Raw genomic sequence first — 22,202 nt, forward strand, 5'->3', positions numbered from 1 at the left:
GGCTGGAGCCGGAGCATCAGAACAACAACACTAACACAGGAGCAGCAGAGCCAGTCTGCTTCTTATCAGTAGCTTTGTGTGACCTGGACATGGAACTGTCCGACCACACTGCAAGGTCAGAGACCGTTACATAGGGCAGAACTGAGCACACACACACACACACACTCTTCAGTGAGACCCCATCACATGAGACAGAACTGACCCAGTTTAGTATTATGCTAGTCAGTTTGCAAAAGGACTCACTGTGCTACTGAGTGAGTCAGGGAGACCAGTCTGGAAAACAACAGTTAGTAGTTAGGGAGTGTCCTCCAGACATGTTGTCCTCATGACAACCCTGAATGACTGTCACTGCAAACAGAGCTGCCCCCTAATATCCCACCACAGACCACACATCTACCAACACCAAGCTCCAAAACACAGCATCACCTCGTTGACTTAATATATGAAATACATACATCATATAGGGCTAATGTGTCTGTCACACTGCCAAATATTAATCAGATACTTTTTCACATCACATTCATCTTGGGAGACAGCCACACACACAGACTCTGGAGGGAGGCTGCACTGGCCTCCCCACCCACACAGCCCAGCGACGTATTCAATCTCAAGCACTGGCCTCCCCACCCACCCACCCACCCACCCACCCACCCACCCACCCACCCACCCACCCACCCACATACACATAGCCCAGAGATGTATTCAATCTCAAGCTCATGAAATCACTCCAGACTGGCACAGAGCACACACACAGACTCACACACACACCCCGCAGCTTCATTAGTGCATTACATGGCCTGTAATTAGAATGAGGGGCCGGCCTAGGCAGCGGCGCGGTGGAGGGATGCACAAGTTGCCAGTAAATTACCTTGTAGCCATTATCAATTTCCCAGGCTACTGGTCCTTAAGATAACCCCCCTCTTCTCCCTGTGGTCCTTCCTGCAATTTCTCTCTGCCTGATAAACATGCTGATTAAAGCGAGCGGCGTGTAAACCGTTGATACTTTTTAAAATGAAATCCATGCCCTGCCTTGGGCCTGACGCTGCTCTGCTCAGCTGCCGCACTGCACAGAGCTCCACACAGACGTGTCAGCTAATCAGATAAAGAATATACTGTCTGTGTGTGTTGGGACAGAGAGACACACACACAGAGCAGTCCCTGGGCAGAACGAGGGGACAAGGAGGGAGAGGTGCACACAAACACACACAGGCAAACAGCGATAGGCTAGGATAGTACAGGGATAGGGTAGTACAGGGATAGGGTAGTACAGGGATAGGGTAGTACAGGGACAGGCTAGGGTAGTACAGGGATAGGCTAGGGTAGTACAGGGATAGGCTAGGGTAGTACAGGGATAGGCTAGGATAGTACAGGGATAGGGTAGTACAGGGATAGGCTAGGATAGTACAGGGATAGGGTAGTACAGGGATAGGGTAGTACAGGGACAGGCTAGGGTAGTACAGGGATAGGCTAGGGTAGTACAGGGATAGGCTAGGGTAGTACAGGGATAGGCTAGGATAGTACAGGGATAGGCTAGGGTAGTACAGGGATAGGCTAGGGTAGTACAGGGACAGGCTAGGGTAGTACAGGGACAGGCTAGGGTAGTACAGGGATAGGCTAGGGTAGTACAGGGATAGGCTAGGATAGTACAGGGATAGGCTAGGATAGTACAGGGATAGGCTAGGATAGTACAGGGATAGGCTAGGGTAGTACAGGGATAGGCTAGGGTAGTACAGGGACAGGCTATGGTAGTACAGGGACAGGCTAGGGTAGTACAGGGATAGGCTAGGGTAGTACAGGGATAGGCTAGGGTAGTACAGGGATAGGCTAGGGTAGTACAGGGATAGGCTAGGATAGTACAGGGATAGGCTAGGGTAGTACAGGGATAGGCTAGGGTAGTACAGGGACAGGCTAGGGTAGTACAGGGACAGGCTAGGGTAGTACAGGGATAGGCTAGGGTAGTACAGGGATAGGCTAGGATAGTACAGGGATAGGCTAGGATAGTACAGGGATAGGCTAGGATAGTACAGGGATAGGGTAGTACATGGATAGGCTAGGGTAGTACAGGGACAGGCTAGGGTAGTACAGGGACAGGCTAGGGTAGTACAGGGATAGGCTAGGGTAGTACAGGGATAGGCTAGGGTAGTACAGGGATAGGCTAGGGTAGTACATGGATAGGGTAGTACAGGGACAGGCTAGGGTAGTACAGGGATAGGCTAGGGTAGTACAGGGACAGGCTAGGGTAGTACAGGGATAGGCTAGGATAGTACAGGGATAGGGTAGTACAGGGATAGGCTAGGGTAGTACAGGGATAGGCTAGGGTAGTACAGGGACAGGCTAGGGTAGTACAGGGATAGGCTAGGGTAGTACAGGGATAGGCTAGGGTAGTACAGGGATAGGCTAGGGTAGTACAGGGATAGGCTAGGATAGTACAGGGATAGGGTAGTACAGGGATAGGCTAGGATAGTACAGGGATAGGGTAGTACAGGGATAGGGTAGTACAGGGACAGGCTAGGGTAGTACAGGGACAGGCTAGGGTAGTACAGGGATAGGCTAGGGTAGTACAGGGATAGGCTAGGATAGTACAGGGATAGGCTAGGATAGTACAGGGATAGGCTAGGGTAGTACAGGGACAGGCTAGGGTAGTACAGGGACAGGCTAGGGTAGTACAGGGACAGGCTAGGGTAGTACAGGGATAGGCTAGGGTAGTACAGGGATAGGCTAGGATAGTACAGGGATAGGCTAGGATAGTACAGGGATAGGCTAGGGTAGTACAGGGATAGGCTAGGGTAGTACAGGGATAGGCTAGGGTAGTACAGGGACAGGCTATGGTAGTACAGGGACAGGCTAGGGTAGTACAGGGATAGGCTAGGGTAGTACAGGGATAGGCTAGGGTAGTACAGGGATAGGCTAGGGTAGTACAGGGATAGGCTAGGATAGTACAGGGATAGGCTAGGGTAGTACAGGGATAGGCTAGGGTAGTACAGGGACAGGCTAGGGTAGTACAGGGACAGGCTAGGGTAGTACAGGGATAGGCTAGGGTAGTACAGGGATAGGCTAGGATAGTACAGGGATAGGCTAGGATAGTACAGGGATAGGCTAGGATAGTACAGGGATAGGGTAGTACATGGATAGGCTAGGGTAGTACAGGGACAGGCTAGGGTAGTACAGGGACAGGCTAGGGTAGTACAGGGATAGGCTAGGGTAGTACAGGGATAGGCTAGGGTAGTACAGGGATAGGCTAGGGTAGTACATGGATAGGGTAGTACAGGGACAGGCTAGGGTAGTACAGGGATAGGCTAGGGTAGTACAGGGACAGGCTAGGGTAGTACAGGGATAGGCTAGGATAGTACAGGGATAGGGTAGTACAGGGATAGGCTAGGGTAGTACAGGGATAGGCTAGGGTAGTACAGGGACAGGCTAGGGTAGTACAGGGATAGGCTAGGATAGTACAGGGATAGGGTAGTACAGGGATAGGCTAGGGTAGTACAGGGATAGGCTAGGGTAGTACAGGGACAGGCTAGGGTAGTACAGGGATAGGCTAGGATAGTACAGGGATAGGGTAGTACAGGGATAGGCTAGGGTAGTACAGGGATAGGCTAGGGTAGTACAGGGACAGGCTATGGTAGTACAGGGACAGGCTAGGGTAGTACAGGGATAGGCTAGGGTAGTACAGGGATAGGCTAGGGTAGTACAGGGATAGGGTATTACAGGGATAGGCTAGGGTAGTACAGGGATAGGATAGGGTAGTACAGGGATAGGCTAGGGTAGTACAGGGATAGGCTAGGATAGTACAGGGATAGGCTAGGGTAGTACAGGGATAGGCTAGGGTAGTACAGGGATAGGCTAGGGTAGTACAGGGATAGGCTAGGATAGTACAGGGATAGGGTAGTACAGGGATAGGCTAGGGTAGTACAGGGATAGGCTAGGGTAGTACAGGGACAGGCTATGGTAGTACAGGGACAGGCTAGGGTAGTACAGGGATAGGCTAGGGTAGTACAGGGATAGGCTAGGGTAGTACAGGGACAGGCTAGGGTAGTACAGGGACAGGCTAGGGTAGTACAGGGATAGGCTAGGGTAGTACAGGGATAGGCTAGGGTAGTACAGGGACAGGCTAGGGTAGTACAGGGATAGGCTAGGGTAGTACAGGGATAGGCTAGGGTAGTACAGGGACAGGCTAGGGTAGTACAGGGATAGGCTAGGGTAGTACAGGGATAGGCTAGGGTAGTACAGGGACAGGCTAGGGTAGTACAGGGACAGGCTAGGGTAGTACAGGGACAGGCTAGGGTAGTACAGGGACAGGCTAGGGTAGTACAGGGACAGGCTAGGGTAGTACAGGGATAGGCTAGGGTAGTACAGGGATAGGCTAGGGTAGTACAGGGATAGGCTAGGATAGTACAGGGATAGGGTAGTACAGGGATAGGCTAGGGTAGTACAGGGATAGGCTAGGGTAGTACAGGGATAGGCTAGGGTAGTACAGGGATAGGCTAGGGTATGTGTGTGATGGATTCTTTACTGCCTATTGATTGTAACTGCACTGTGAGATGGGCCCAAACACATACAGTACAGCAAGTCACTATAGTCAGTGTAAAATGTAATGTAGAATACAACTCAATCTCTGGAAATTCAGAGTTCTGTGACAATAATTACTCCAGACTGATAACATTGCAGCACTGCACAGAGTCAAGAGGGCTGGAGGCATTGTCCTATTACTCTACGTAGGCTGCAGGGCTGTTAACTATTTTCTAATGATATGATAACCTTTTCCTCAAAAACATGTCAGTTCCTGAAGAGACAAACGAAGCTTGGGAGAGAGAGAGAGAAAGATGAAGAGAGGGAAAGAGAAAGATGGAATGAGAGAAAGAGAGAGAGAGAAAGAGGGAGAAAGAGAAAAAGTGTGTAGAGGACAGGCCAGTCTCTGAGGGGTGTCTAACTAACTGTTGACAATGTGATTGGGTCATTGAGCTGTAAACTTGGCAGGGCCTGATTAAACAACACAGTATAATGCCTCTCCTTTCCCCTCTGTCCTTCAGGGAGCCAGAGGCAGACATAACATTAAAAGTGGGCCCTCTGAGGCCTGAATCATCAAGTAACAATGAAGTGGGCTTTCTTTTAACTACATGGCTCTTAGCTTCGTCACAGATATAATTATCACAAAAGGGCAATAATAGCCACTTTAGCAATCCATTCTAGACATTGAGAAGAGCAAACTCTCACACCCCCTTTTTAAAATGTAGACTCTCCGGCTCTAACTCTAGACCGTATGCAAAGAATAACTTGACTTAAAGCTCTGGAGAGAGTTATTTTTGGATGACGTTTTGTTTTTGCCGCCATTATAGCTATCGTCGAGACTGCCAGGAATAAGAGGGGGCTAGCGTTGCACTGGACAAACTGAACGACTTGGATTGAGCAAATTCTAGACATTCTTTCTCATCCGCTGTGGGAAAGCGAAGCAGGCAGAGGGAATAATTGTGAGGCGGGTGTGAATACATACATCTACAGAGACGGATATTGCAGAAGTGTTCCATGTATTCATGACACTATAAAAACACAAACTCTGTTTTCATGCTGTGTCACGTTCCTGACCTGTTTTCTGTTGTTTGGTATGTGTTTATTGGTCAGGGCGTGAGTTTTGGGTGGGCAGTCTATGTTTTCTGTTTCTATGTTGGTTTTTGGTTGCCTGGTATGGCTCTCAATTAGAGGCAGGTGTTTGACGTTTCCTCTGATTGAGAGTCATATTAAGGTAGGTTGTTCTCACTGTTTGTTTGTGGGTGATTGTCGTCCGTGTCAGTGTTTGTCGCGCCACACGGGACTGTCTCGGTTTATGTAGTCTGTTCCTGTTCGTGAGTTCTGCGTGTATTTATGTAAGTTCCATGTCCAGGTCTGTCTGCTCCGTTTTGTTATTTTGTAAAATCCTTCCAAGTGTTTGTTTTCGTGTTTCATCGTTTGATTTAATAAATCATTATGTATTCACAACCCGCTGCACTTTGGTCAAATCACTACTCCTCCTCTTCGTATGAAGAGGAGGAGGAATGCCGTTACATGCTGCTTGACCATATTTAACTAAATATTTTATACTTGGATAATACCTGAAAAAGAGTGAGATGGATCATGAACTATATGTTTGCTAAAAACTTGAAGTGATATCTGGCTGAAGGATGATTGGATTGTGTTACCATTGGGACTGTGGGTAGAATATACGTTAACGGTACTATAAATTACAGCACATATTTTCCCAGAAAGATATCCTACTATTGGAATTATAACGCAATAAACCTATTGTAACTGTCAAAACGTATAGCCAATACAATTAATACACATTCAGTTAAGATGACTTATTGGACATTAGACTTTGCTATGGGTATTCTGCTTATTCTGAAAATCTAGCTACAACGACACCATGTCATTGCTACCTCAGACCGTTCCCACAATGCTCTCTGTTCCTCCTCCATGACTGTTGGTGTGCAGAAGGACCCCAAGGACCCCCACCAGGGGCAGTCTAAACAAAAGCCTGTCTAGTCTAGCTGTAGTCGTCAGGAAACTAACGACATTTAATTAGGATATATGGCTTGGATCACAGGCACATTCAGGCCCACAGCCATGTGCATCAGGGTACTAGGCCCCATAGTCATTAACTTCTGTTACTAATTGTCAAATTCATTAAAGGAAACCTCCCCCGAAACATCCCCCATGAAAATGGATGGACTGGGCTGAATTATAAACGGCTCAGAAGATTAAGGCTGCCAGACATGCTTCACCCCAAAAAATGATACACTCATTAAACTCTATTTCAAGGCAGCGTGTGTGACATACATTGTAATTATATATACATACGTTGGACCATCCGAGTGTAATTCAATTGTATTCATAGGCATAGCTAAGCCTATAGTCTAAGAGCAGATACAGAGATATGATCTGAAAGACAGAGGCAAGCCTATCATGTAGCACGATGTTGATCTACTTCTTCTACTAAATGCTTGATGAGTCAACACTTCTCCTGAATTCTTATTCATCAAGTTTTGCATCAATATTGACAGACCAACTTTTATCCCAAATTCTGTCTGTAGTGTCTTGAGTGTAATAGTGCTGCAAAACGAATTTCCCCCTGGGATAATAAAGTTTGCTACTACCACTACTACTACTAAGAATCACTGGTACAAATACAATTATATATAAATGCAAGGACAAAATGCACAAGCAAAGTGTGGAACTTGATTGAAACTATGTAGCATTACCACTTACAAAGTGAGAGCTGATTCTTTAAGGGCAGTATTTTACTGAACATCAAACAGACCATCCATTTCCATCTTACATTTTAAATAGGGTACTTCACGTTATCCATCATATCACTCCATCTGGATTAATATTTAATAGACCAAAGTAATTAATAGAAAACAGGGCAATTAGGAAGCTATAAAATATTAAACATTCACAGATTCATTAAGTACATCAGAACGCTCATTAAATGATTGTGTAGATGATCAAAACGAAGTCTTAATGACATTCTCAAAACTCCAGAGAGATCTTTTCTAAATTAGGCCTAATCCAAAGGGCCTGTGTCCTCCGATTCAGACTATTAGCCATTAACCATAGTAACTATCATAAAATCACTAGATATCTGGTATTCAATAAAGCAAGTTCGCCTTTGCACTGAACGATTAGCTGAAAACAGTTATTATTGTAATACCATACAGAAGCAGGTATTTACACAGTCAGTCTTTTCTCCAGGCTCACGGTGTTTATGTGCCTTCTTGCACGTTAGTGTTACTGCCCCAGCCTCATAGCATGACTAGGCAGGAAGACGACCTGATAAATTAATGAAAGTGTCTTGAATGACAGTTTGCTCAAGGGCACATAGTACAGTACCATCACATGCCCCGGCGTGTCCTTGTTGTCATACGGACCCCCCCATAGTTCCATCAGTGAGTGACTGGACACAACATGGTTTTAATGGCCCAGGCTCCATTATATCAGCTCTGCTCTGGGCCTGTTCTAATGAAATGGGATTGTTCTCCCGTGCTCCGCTACACGTGGGTAACACAGGGGGCCCCTGTTCTGTTATGACGATGTGTGCTGCACTGGAGGTCTGGGTGTAAAGCGTGGGGTTCAAGCAATTTGTGCTTAATCAAATTTGGGACAACCCTCCAGGGGCCTTGTTAGGGGTGTGATCAGACACCTCTGTGGTCATGGATGTGACAGTCACAGGAGCCTTCCAGTGGGATGGGGGAAATTGCTATGCTGTTTATTTGTGTTATCAGCATCATTACCATTCCCTCCCTACACAACACAACCCCAGCTAGGTTAGCTAGGTGACCTATCTACAGCGCTCTCTGGGTTGTGAAGGTGAGGAGAAACGGCAGTTTGGGTTAGAGTGTAAAGCAGTGGACTGTAACAGGATAGGTCAGATGGTTCAGGACAGGGCCAGAAACGACTAAATCAATATTGTATTTTATTCTCATTTTTGCACCATCTCTATGCAGTCACAGGGCCCTACACACCAAGCACACTGACGCTCCAACACACTGGAACTGACCCTGTATATAGTATTTTTATTTAACCTTTATTTAACCAGGTAGGCAAGTTGAGAACAAGTTCTCATTTACAACTGCGACCTGGCCAAGATTAAGCAAAGCAGTGCGACACAAACAATAACACAGACTTACACATGGAATAAACAAACATACAGTCAACAACACAATAGAAAAAAAGTCTATATACAGTGTGTGCAAATGAGGTAGGATAAGGGAGAAAAGGCAATAAATAGGTCACAGTGGCGAAATAATGACAATTTAGCAATTAAACACTGGAGTGATACAGCCTGGAGTGATATATGTGCAGAAGATGAATGTGCAAGTAGAGATACTGGGGTGAAAAGGAGCAAAAAATATATTATAATAACAGTATGGGAATGAGGTAGTTGGGTGGGCTATTTACAAATGGGCTATGTACAGGTGCAGTGATCTGTGAGCTGCTCTGACAGCGGGTGCTTAAAGTTAGTGAGGGAGATATGAGTCTCCAGCTTCAGTGATTTTTGCAATTCGTTCCAGTAATTGGCAGCAGAGAACTGGAAGGAAAGGCAGCCAAAGTAGGAATTGGCTTTGGGGGTGACCAGTGAAATATACCTGCTGGAGCGCGTGCTACGGGTGGGTGCTGCTATGGTGACCAGTGAGCTGAGATAAGGCGGGGCTTTACCTAGCAAAGACTTATAAATGACCTGGAGCCAGTGGGTTTGGCGATGAATATGAAGCGAGGGCCAGCCAACGACAGCATACAGGTCGCAGTGGTGGGTAGTTTATGGGGCTTTGGTGACAAAACGGATGGCACTGTGATAGACTGCATCCAATTTGCTGAGTAGAGTGTTGGAGGCTATTTTGTAAACGACATTGCCGAAGTCAAGGATTGGTAGGATAGTCAGTTTTACGAGGGTATGTTTGGCAGCATGAGTGAATAATGCTTTTTTGCAAAATAGGAAGCCGATTCTAGATTTAATTTTGGATTGGAGATGCTTAATGTGAGTCTGGAAGGAGAGTTTACAGTCTAACCAGACACCTAGGTATTTGTAGATGTCCACATATTCTAAGTCAGAACCGTCCCGAGTAGTGATGCTGGACGGGCGGGCAGGTGCTGGTAGCGATTGGTTGAAGAGCATGCATTTAGTTGTACTTGCATTTAAGAACAGTTGGAGGCCACGGAAGGAGAGTTGTATGGCATTGAAGATCATCTGGAGGTTAGTTAACACAGTGTCCAAAGAAGGGCCAGAAGTATAGAGAATGGTATCGTCTGCGTAGAGGTGGATCAGAGAATCACCAGCAGCAAGAGCGACATCATTGATGTATACAGAGAAAAGAGTCGGCCCAAAAATTGAACCCTGTGGCACCCCCATAGAGACTGCCAGAGGTCCGGACAACAAGCCCTCCGATTTGACACACTGAACTCTGTCAGAGAAGTAGTTGGTGAACCAGGCGAGGCAGTCATTTGAGAAACCAAGGCTGTTGAGTCTGCCGATAAAAATGTGGTGATTGACAGAGTCGAAAGCTTTGGCCAGATCTATGAATACAGCTGCACAGTATTGTCTCTTATCGATGGAGGTTATGATATCGTTTAGGACCTTGAGTGGGGCTGAGGTTCACTCATGACCAGCTCGGAAACCAGATTGCATAGCGGAGAAGGTACGGTGGGATTCGAAATGGTCGGTGATCTGTTTGTTAACTTGGCTTTCGAAGACCTTAGAAAGGCAGGGTAGGATAGATATATGTCTGTAGCAGTTTGGGTCTAGAGTGTCTCCCCCTTTGAAGAGAGGGATGACCGCAGCAGCTTTCCAATCTTTGGGGATCTCAGACTATATGAAAGAGAGGTTGAACAGGCTAGTAGTAGGGGTTGCAACAATGTCGGCTGATCATTTTAGAAAGAGAGGATCCAGATTTGTAGGGGTCCAGATTTTGCAGCTCTTTCAGAACATCAGCTACCTGGATTTGGGTGAAGGCGAAATGGGGGAGGCTTGGGCAAGTTGCTGTGGGGGGTGCAGTGTTGACCAGGGTAGGGGTGGCCAGGTGGAAAGCATGGCCAGACGTAGAAAAATGCTTATTGAAATTCTCAATTATCGTGGATTTATTGGCGGTGCTTACTTACTTTATCATGTTCTTATGTTTATATATTGTGTGTTTTTGTTCTACCTTGTTATTTTTATTATTACATTATTGATTACTGCATTGTTGAGGTTAGAGCTGGCAAGAAATGCATTTAACTCTACTAGTGCATGTGACATTAAAACTTGAAACAATATGGGCATGGAAGAGTAAAATCTTGACCCTGATTTGGGTGTATATTATTGTATACCAACAAGAAAATTGGCACAAATACTAACAACCACAATATGCACGGTGGTGAGGTTCATCATCCCAAATGTGGGCCAAGAAAACAATAATAACTAAAAAGCTGTCCATAGGGAATGCTGTCTTTGTGAATATCTTTGTAAAACATACTCAAACTAAAACCTTTTTAGTGGTTCCAGACTCTGAGATGTTCCCTTCTGTAAATTGGAGAAGCTGGCTGTTAGAAGCAGCTGTTGACAGACAGGCCCTTCCTTTGTGTTCACGGTTGTGTTCCCTCCATGACTCACCATGCGTCATTCCTCAACAGTAAAGAAAAGAACGGATGAAAAAAAACTAGATGTTCATATAGCCGGCCTTGTACATGGTCCAGACGAGTCCCAGGGATGATGCGGGACAGAGTGAGTCAGTGAGTTTCATAAGAGGGGAACCATGGTCCTCAGAGAGGTCTCTAATGCCAGGTGTGGTCTGAATAGAGGGATATGACATCGTCCATTGTCTCGTCGCTGTCACCACAATGAGTGACGCCTATCAGCCTCAGAATGATGACCAGACTGTTCTGGGCTGGATTCTGGAGGAAAAGAAGACGCAACACTTCACTTTCAACACATTCACACTGAGGTGTTTGTAGACAGGGGAGAGCTTTTTTTGGGGCCATTTCAGCTTGTTACTGTTGAGTCTTCTAGCCTGCAGTGCGCGCGCACACACACACACACACACACTCGCAGTGCTGTGATTCATTAACAGTGACAGAGCTGTGTTCACCGATAGGGCCGGTGCATAAATATGCCACACCGCACAGCTGGAAAACATAGAACTTCATCAGGGTTAAAAAGTAGAGAGATTAACGTTTCACGAGTTCCCTCTTAAATATATATGGTTACGTAAACAGAGGCCCAGACGTCAGACAGCCAGGCAGGCAGGCAGGCAGAGAGCCTGAGCCAAACCAAGCACAAAGCCTTGGATTCAGCAGCAAACAGGGCCAAGAAGGGTTTCCATATCAACATGCATGGAAAACTAACTAAACACTGGGAAGCAAGCTGTGGGAAAAGGTATAGGGGTTTATCAACTATTTTTTTATGAATCCTTGCAATTCACGAATAAGAGATCAAAATTGAGAATTTTCAGGTCAACACAGGATATGTTGCAACCAGTTCCAGACAGCCTGCATCTCCATCTGCATCCCTCCAGAAAGAATCAGGACAACATGCCCTGATAAACAAATGCCTGACGTGACTCTCCTTTTCCGTAGGGCATAAAACAAACCTTAATCCTTCCTCTGTCACTGAAACATTCTCAGTTGGCTGAGGTGAGGTGGGACTGTCTGAGACACCAAGACGGATATCTGGGAAGCTTCCAGCCAGCGAGATTGCAGGAGGGTTCATAAGGAATCCTAACGCACCATGGCAACCGGTGTCACTCAACAACAAGCCTTCACGTGCTCCTCTCCAAGATGCAAATGCTTTCCTGCTGAGGTTGTCAATTGGGGAAAAACTCAGTCAGGATACAACCAAACATCTCGGGACCACTCGTCCTCCCTTCACGTTCTGGGCCTCAGACATCGTGGTAGTCTCCCAGCCCCCTCCCTCTTCAGAGAGAGAGGGGGGAAATATGGCTGTGATGCAGGTTTTACATACTCCAGACTCCAGACAGTGTTTTTCTTCTGCTGGTTATGGCTTTAGCTGCAGGAGGCACAGGGGCTGCCACAAATATTTATTTCAGGGAATGCTTTGCAAAACAAAACATAAAAGTCAGTCTGCTTAATTTTCGGGGAGATGGTTGGTGGGATTTGACTGACTAAGAGCTATCCCTCAGCCATCGGGTCGGTCAGACAAAAGGGAGGGAGGAGGGAAAGGCAGACTGAGACACTTTTGGGCCTGACCGACGACAGGCAGCTAGCTATAAAAAGGTGAATGACTTCTTCACAACAGGGTGCTCTCCGAGCACTCTGGGCTAAGGAGCCTCTGAGTGTTTTTGTATCTGTGTGAAACGGCTGTTGTTTAAGACGGACGGTCTCTGTTCCAATTACTTTTTATTATTTAGCCAGATCTCTCGTCAAATTGTTGAAATGGCTGAGAACTGATAATGAAGCAATGAGGGTCTGATTTATGCTAATGGAACATTACTTTTCACGAGGGTGATTAACTCTTCTTTTATCAGTGGATCTCAGAGGAAAACTGTAAAAAGGGTAGCAAAAAAAGCAACAGAAAATGATCAACTCTCAGACTCCCTGGTGGTTTAACCAATCAAACAACTCAGAACACCATGTGCGAGTGACTCACATAGTGTACACACTCACTATCCATGAAAGTAAGTGTAACATCCACTCTTAAACAGAGTGCCCAAAAGAAAATATTAGCCTAGTCCTGAGCAATCTGATGCAAATAACTCTGAGCTATGTCTACAATCCATCTCTGTGGCCAGGGGGGAAAATCCTCCATTTGGAACAATGTTCACCCAACCAGCCTTAGCAGCTCCTGCCCTTGGCAAGCCAAGATAAGGCTATCTGTTTCCATCATCACTAAACAAGATTGAGCAAAGTACATTAAGCAGAAAAATACAAACAAATTACAAAGGCTTCAGGCTAGGCTCTTTATCTAATGTTTGTGTGGGACTGACTGTTCCGTTAGCTATGTCGGTTGGGTCTGAGGGAAATGTGCCTGGTTCTAATAGATCCTGTCCCGCCACTTCCACACAGGGGCGAGAACAATACAGACGGCCATTATCTCAACGGTAATGCTATCCTTCCTCGTGTGCAAAACAACCCACAATCTCACCCCACTGACTGTCACTGTTCCAGTCAGCAGTCAGTCTCAGACCAAAGGAAAAGATAACAATGGGCTATCACAGCTAGAAGGAGACCGAGGCAGTGAGTGCCTGGCTGTACTCTAGTTTAACAGGAATCTAGGCAATGCTACTAGCCTCATTAGAAGAACATGAGACAAGCTAGACTACACACACAGCCAGCCTACACTTGTCCTGAAAAAAGCATGAAACTAATTGGGATATATCAATTAACTTTTGAAGAGCATTATCCATTGTTAATGCTTCTACCACACCGCTAATTATACCTCTGAGAAAGGGGAAAAAATGCATCTTTGCCCCACATCACAGGTACAAGACGCTCACATTAGTCTTCTTATTGATCCTATCTCATAAAGCCTCTCTGTGACCTCACCGGTCGTGATTTATGCATTAAGCAGCTTTTTAAAGAAATCAATTTTCTTTGAGCCCCCATGTGCCTAACACGCCACTGTGCTGGTAAGGGTGTGTTTGATTTTCTACCCTCACAACACACCGCTGTGTTTTGTAGCGACTGACTCCTAACACTTTGGCCCCCTAATCGATAACACAGGGCTCCAAGTTCAAAACCAGACTCTTCTGCCTGTTCCATTCTTCTTTCCTCTCCTCCTTCTCTCCTCTCGTCTACACCTCACAGCAGGACCTCTCCACTACGGCACCTGCAGCAACGCAACACCAGGCTTCTAAAGGCTTCTGAAAAGGCTATGACGACAACACAATAGAATTCAGATATGAAGAGAAAAAGAAGAGACAGAAAGAGAGAGAGAGGGGTAAAACAGAGAAAAATAATGTTTGGACTTGTGGACGTACGGTCGACTCCCCCTCTCCAATCTCGGAGGGCCCCAGCCCAGTCGGCTGCTGTCGATAATGGAGTGGAGGGTGGAGGGTGACGCTGGGATGGGGAGTGTGTCTGTGTGTTTAACACAGGGATTATCTCGCAAAAAATGTGGTGTTTTAACACGCACCAACAGAAGGGAATGTTTGAACATCTACAAAGGCCAAAGGGGACTGGAGCCTGGCGCTCTCCAGTATTTTTCCGTGACATCTTGAGCATTTGGCTTGATAAAAAGGGAAGAAAAAAAAGTAGCCTACACCGCCCTGGGATAGGCTATCACTCAGTAATAACCATGTTTGAAAGCATTGTGTTCCTGAAAAGGCTGATTAATTACATGGCAGGAAATAAGATCTGAATGTAACATTTCCATCCTCCACAGAGCCAGGGCAGGAATGTGACAGAAATGTTGCTGCTAATTAGACGGTTCATAATGAAAAGCCTAGGTATTAATATCGTCTATTGTTCCCCATCAGCCTAATGAGCTGGAACCTTTTGTTTTCACTGATTAGTTCAGAGGTCGCAGGGTCATTGAACTGCAGTTGACATCTTTCTATTTCTATTCAAGTTCTTCACGTTTTTGTTTCCTTAACATACTAGTGGAGAGATACCAATTATGCTGTAAATGTGCTGTCAAGAGAACTAACATTAAAAAAACAGAGATAGAGTAACACCCTTTTAATTTAAAAAATATATATACTTATTTTATTGCAAAAAAATTATCTAGTTGCAAGGGGATTGAGGGAAAATAGTCTTCTTTCGTGTGCAGACTGCAGTATGGGAAGTTTGAACAAGCCAGGATATTAGAGATAGAAGCTAATGCTTATAGCACCATGTGTGGAGGATGAAGATAGAAACATGCTATTATGTAACCTAGGGCCTTTGACCTATCCTTCAAGGGACACTCTCCCTGCCTCCCTCCCTCTCCTCCTCCTCTCCTCTCGCACAGTGTCACCAGGCATAAAGAGCCAGTGTGTCAGAGCAGAAAAGAGGGGATGAAGAACTTGAGGGATGTGAGATGACTAATATGAACCTTTCCCCAGGCCTGCAGGGAGGGGTGGGGGTGGAGGGGGGGCAGGCGTTTCAGCCAGGGGTGGATGACACTGTTGATCTTAATCACGGCAGCATGGCCAAGCCAACCGCCCTCCACAGCATGTACAGTATTGATGTACAGGACAGGAGGACAGGCGAAGGTGAGGCCAGGGCAACAGCTCTGGTTACAGAAATGAATATAGAAGAATCAGAACTTCACCTGATTGTATGTTATTAATGCTCTATGCTCCATCCATTTACTGGACAAGAATATCCCAGAAAAAGGTATGGAAACATCATCCATGCATTATACAAGTTATGTATTTTAAATGTTTAGTTCTAAACTGAACAGACATTTTGACATCAAAACGATTTCCTCTCAAAACACTGAACCCCTCACGGTGAGATATAAGATAGAGAGTGACATGCTGACATTCAATCTGTGGTCTGATTTATGAGACATATGCTAGGCAGGGCCGGGGAAAAGGAGCCATCAGATCTGTGGGCATCAGACAGCTTTATAATCAGCACACACACACACGCTGAGGACGGAGTGAAAGATCCCCTCTGCCTCTGAGAAGACAGTTATTTTTCCTCCTCAAAGGCCAGGTTCAAAGATCAAAGCCATGGCAGGATGGGCCGGGGTATGTTATGGCTCGCGTGTCTATCGGGTTACACACTTCACAGAGAGCGGACCATACACAGACACGCATCAGGGGGGCTAAGCAAGAGGGCACATTGTCACTCTGCGATTATCACCACTGTTGGGATTGGGGGGGATATCATAATTGGGCATTTTTCTACCATTGACAATGTTTCCACTGAAAATTATCCCATGTAAGAGACCGAAGGGAGTTGTGAGTTTGGTTTGGTTAGGCAACGCATGGGATTGGTCCATAGGTGGCACTGTTGGCTCATGTTATGAGCAGAGTTGTGGAACTTCAAGGATTTAAAGAGAAGAGGGAGGAAGAAAAACAGATTTACTCAGATTCATCACAGCTTCTAAAAAACAAAATGCTTTCATCTATGTTCAAGTGTCATTTGCCAAATAGATTTTAATAACATCTAATTAATTCAAACTGCTAGGATGAATCTTTCAAAATATCACACTTCCAAAACAGAACACATTTTTTATGCTAAAACTGCTCATTTCCTGTGAGGGTAAATTAACAGCTAATTATCGGACTCCTCTTCGCTGCAACACAAACTCAGCACTAAACCTAAGGTGAATAAAAAACACACCTTTGAATCAACTGGATATTCAAGAGGAAGCGATTGTACTTTCACAGAACCCATAACTGACATAAAAAAGTACAAGAGAGATACTTCACAAATATAGGCTGGAGACAGAAAATTCACTAACTAAACAAACGTATCTGATCTCAATGTAATTCTCATAATAGGGTGCGATAACAAACCACCCCAATTAGAAAACATATTTCTGAGAAAAATTGCATGGAGAGTGAGTATAGCTCTTTACTTAAGGACAAAACTTACCAATACCGATATACAGCGCCTTGCAAATTCTGTATATTTGTATTCTTCTTTTCACTCTGTCATGTAGGTCATTATTGTGGAGTCACTACAATGTTGTTGATCCATCCTCAGTTTTCTACCATCACAGACCCTGTAGCTGTTTTGAAAATCACCAATGGCCTCATGGTAACATCCCTGCGTAGTTTCATTCCTGTCCTGCAGCTCAGTTCAGAAGGACGACTGTATCTTTGATGTGTTTGGGTGATTTAATATATAATCCACAGCGTAATTATTAACTTGACCATGCTTAAAGAGATACTCATTGTCTGATTTGTTATTGTTACCCATCTACCAATCACCTTCTTTATGAGGCTTTCAAAAAGCTCCCTGGTCTTTGTAGTTTAATCTGTGCTTGAAATTCAATACTTGACTGAGGGACCTTACAGATGTTCAAAAATCATGTCAACACGTATTATTTCACACACAGTGAGTACATGTAATTTATTACGTGATTTGTTCAGCCAGATTTTACTCCTGAACTAATTTATGTTTGCATAAACAAAGGGGCTGAATACTTACGCGACAACTATATTCTAGTTCAGAATTTTTTATTTGTCAAAATCTTTCACTTTGACATAAAAGCTTTTTGTGTATTTTTACAATTAAATCCATTTTAATCCCACTTTGTAACACAATAAAATGTGAAGAATGTGAATGTGAAGAAATGTGAAGAATAATTTTTCATGGCACTGTATCTGCCGATATACTGTTTTACAGCGAGGAAATTAAAGTGTTATTTTTACACACTGAATTCTAATAAACTGCCATCCAGAAGAGCAACTGAACAATAACTATGCTTCAAATATTGATTTCATACTTTGTGACAATAATGACACAAAGAGAATGACCACATGTGTTCAGATCAGCATGTAATTCCCTTTTTTCATCTAATTTATTGAATTATCATCCGGTACCAATATATCTGTAAAAGGCCAATATCAGCCAATAATATCGGTGAACCAATATATCGGTTGGGCTCTAGGTTGCAGGTCTGTGCCCTCCACAGTTAACTGTGAGAGAGGTAAACACAGTGAGGACTGGCTGTCTGCTGGGCCCTGTTGGCCTGGCCTTTGGCCCTAACAAGGGGCAGGGTCACGTCAGCCCTGCCCTGGAAATAGGAAATGAGCAAAACCTAGCAATCCCAGAGCCAGCCATCACAGACCAGGGACAGAGTAGGGTGAGGGGTGTAAAGAGTAGGGTGAGGGGTGTAAAGAGTAGGGTGAGGGGTGGAAAGAGTAGGGTGAGGGGTGGAAAGAGTAGAGTGAGGGGTGTAAAGAGTAGGGTGAGGGGTGGAAAGAGTAGAGTGAGGGGTGTAAAGAGTAGGGTGAGGGGTGGAAAGACTATGACACATACAGTGGGGTCCATAATTATTGACACCTTTGTTTGATAAAGATGAGCAAAAAAGACTGTATAAAATAAATAATGCAAATACTGACCAATATTGTATGCTCATTTAAAAATATATATATATATATTATTTTCTAAAATTGCTCAGAGAAAGAGATTTTGTTTAACAATTAATAAAATAAATGCAAACAGATAGGGGTCAAAATTACTAACACCCCTTTTTTCAATTGTCTAGCACCCTCCCCTTGTGAGAATAATGACACTGAGATAGAGCGAGAGAGAAAATAGAGCTCTTTGGTCAAGCACACCAGTGGTGGGTTTGACGTCGAAATGAATGCATAAATGGAAAATAACCCCCATACCTACGGAAAACTATGGTGTATCTTTGATGTTATGGTGCTATTTTGATTCCACTGGTCCTGGGGCCCTTGTTAAGGTCAACGGCATCATGAACTTTACCCAGGCCAGTACCAGGATATTTTTGCCAAAAACCTGGTTGCCTCTGTCAGGAGGTTGAAAATTGGTCACAAGTGGAACTTCCAACAAGACAATAACCCCAAGTACACATCAAAATCCACAAAGAAATGGTTAATTGGCCACAAAGTAAACATTTTGCAAAGGCCATCTCAGTCTCCGGACTTGAAACCCATTGAAAACCTGTGGTTTGAAATGAAGAGCGCAGTCCATAAGCAAAAACAAAGGATATTAAGGATCTAGAAGGATTCTGAATGGAGGAATGGTCTAAGATCCCTCCCAATCTGTTCTCCAACTTCTATTGTTTTGGGGGAAACGGCTTAGAGCAGTTATCCTCACAAAGTGACATATTGAAAGGTATTAAAAAACAGGGGTGTCAGCATATGTGGGAACTCCTTCAAGACTGTTGAAAACCCATTCCAGGTGAAGCTGGTTGAGAGAATGCCAAGAGTGTGCAAAGGGTGGCTACTTTGAAGAATCTCAAATATGAAATATATTTAGATTTGTTTAAACATTTTTGGTTACTACATGATTCCACAAGCGTTATTTCATAGTTTTGATGTCTTCACTACTATTCTACAATGTAGAAAATAGTAAAAATAATATATATATATATATATATATATATATATATATATATATATATATATATATATATATATATATATATATATATATATATAAAGATATATATATATATATAAAGAGAGAGAGAGAGAGCAAGAGAAAGACACACAGAGAGACTGAGCGAGAGAGACAGAGAGAGAGAAACTGAGCGAGAGAGACAGAGAGAGAGAAACAGAGACCAGCAAGCAAGCCCCTATAAATTTGATGCTGCTCTTGTGCGTGTGAGAGTGGCAAGAGAAAAAGGTGTTAGCTACGTTGGATCAAGTACACATGTGGACAGGCTGTTTGTGCTGACAGGGGGAGAGCTTTTCTCCTGAAGAGTGACTGTGTGTCCAGGTAGCTTTCTCCTGTCAGGTAAGCTTTATCTGCCAGGAGTGTGTTAAACACACATGCAACCACGGACTACCGTCCGTCAGATAATCTCCCTATGCCACACCACACCGTTAGATAACCTCCCTATACCACACCACTACCATTAGATAACCTCCCTATACCACACCACTACCGTTAGATAACCTCCCTATACCACACCACTACCGTTAGATAACCTCCCTATACCACACCACTACCATTAGATAACCTCCCTATACAACACCACTACCGTTAGATAACCTCCCTACACCACACCACACCGTTAGATAACCTCCCTATACCACACCATTACCATTAGATAACCTCCCTATACCACACCACAACCGTTCGATAACCTCCCTATACCACACCACTACCATTAGATAACCTCCCTATACCACACCACAACCGTTCGATAACCTCCCTATACCACACCACTACCGTTAGATAACCTCCCTATACCACACCACACCAATACCGTTAGATAACCTCCCTATACCACACCACTACCATTAGATAACCTCCCTATACCACACCACTACCATTAGATAACCTCCCTATACCACACCACTACCATTAGATAACCTCCCTATACCACACCACACCACTACCGTTAGATAATCCCCCTATACCACACCACTACCATTAGATAACCTCCCTATACCACACCACTACCATTAGATAACCTCCCTATACCACACCACTACCATTAGATAACCTCCCTATACCACACCACTACCATTCAATAACCTCCCTATACCACACCACTACCATTAGATAACCTCCCTATACCACACCACTACCGTTAGATAATCCCCCTATACCACACCACACCGTTAGATAACCTCCCTATACCACACCACACTACCATTAGATAACCTCCCTATACCACACCACACCAATACCGTTAGATAACCTCCCTATACCACACCACACCAATACCGTTAGATAACCTCCCTATACCACACCACACCAATACCGTTAGATAACCTCCCTATACCACACCACACCAATACCGTTAGATAACCTCCCTATACCACACCATTAGATATCCTCCCTATACCACACCAATACCGTTAGATATTCTCCCTATACCACACCATTAGATATCCTCCCTATACCACACCACACCACTACCGTTAGATAACCTCACTATACCACACCACTACCGTTAGATAACCTCCCTATAACACCACAACCGTTAGATAACCCCCCTATAACACTCCACTACCATTAGATAACCTCCCTATACCACACCAATACCATTCAATAACCTCCCTGTACCACACCACTACCATTAGATAATCTCCCTATACCACATCACTACCGTTAGATAAACTCCCTATACCACACCACTACCATTAGATAACCTCCCTATACCACACCACTACCATTAGATAACCTCCCTATACCACACCACTACCATTAGATAACCTCCCTATACCACACCACTACCATTAGATAACCTCCCTATACCACACCACTACCATTCAATAACCTCCCTATACCACACCACTACCATTAGATAACCTCCCTATACCACACCACTACCGTTAGATAATCCCCCTATACCACACCACACCGTTAGATAACCCCCCTATACCACACCACTACCATTAGATAACCTCCCTATACCACATCACTACCATTAGATAACCTCCCTATACCACACCACAACCGTTAGATAACCTCCCCATACCACACCACAACCGTTAGATAACCCCCCTATACCACACCACAACCGTTAGATAACCCCCCTATACCACACCACACCACAACCGTTAGATAACCTCCCCATACCACACCACAACCGTTAGATAACCCCCCTATACCACACCACTACCATTAGATAACCTCCCTATACCACATCACTACCATTAGATAACCTCCCTATACCACACCACAACCGTTAGATAACCTCCCCATACCACACCACAACCGTTAGATAACCCCCCTATACCACACCACAACCGTTAGATAACCCCCCTATACCACACCACACCACAACCGTTAGATAACCTCCCCATACCACACCACAACCGTTAGATAACCCCCCTATACCACACCACTACCATTAGATAACCTCCCTATACCACACCACACTACCATTAGATATCCTCCCTATACCACACCACACCAATACCGTTAGATAACCTCCCTATACCACACCATTAGATATCCTCCCTATACCACACCAATACCGTTAGATATTCTCCCTATACCACACCATTAGATATCCTCCCTATACCACACCACACCACTACCGTTAGATAATCTCCCTATAACACACCACAACCGTTAGATAACCCCCCTATACCACACCACAACCGTTAGATAACCCCCCTATAACACACCACTACCATTAGATAACCTCC

General features: G+C 44.7%; 1 protein-coding gene across 2 annotated transcripts in view; it reads right to left on the reverse strand.

The window, feature by feature from the left end:
• Window positions 1-22,202, reverse strand: part of dph6 (diphthamine biosynthesis 6) — a 91,177-nt gene that overhangs the window by 63,332 nt on the left and 5,643 nt on the right. The window lies entirely within an intron of this gene.

The sequence above is a fragment of the Salvelinus namaycush genome, chromosome 15 (assembly GCF_016432855.1).
Source record: "Salvelinus namaycush isolate Seneca chromosome 15, SaNama_1.0, whole genome shotgun sequence".
Lineage (NCBI taxonomy): Eukaryota > Metazoa > Chordata > Actinopteri > Salmoniformes > Salmonidae > Salvelinus > Salvelinus namaycush.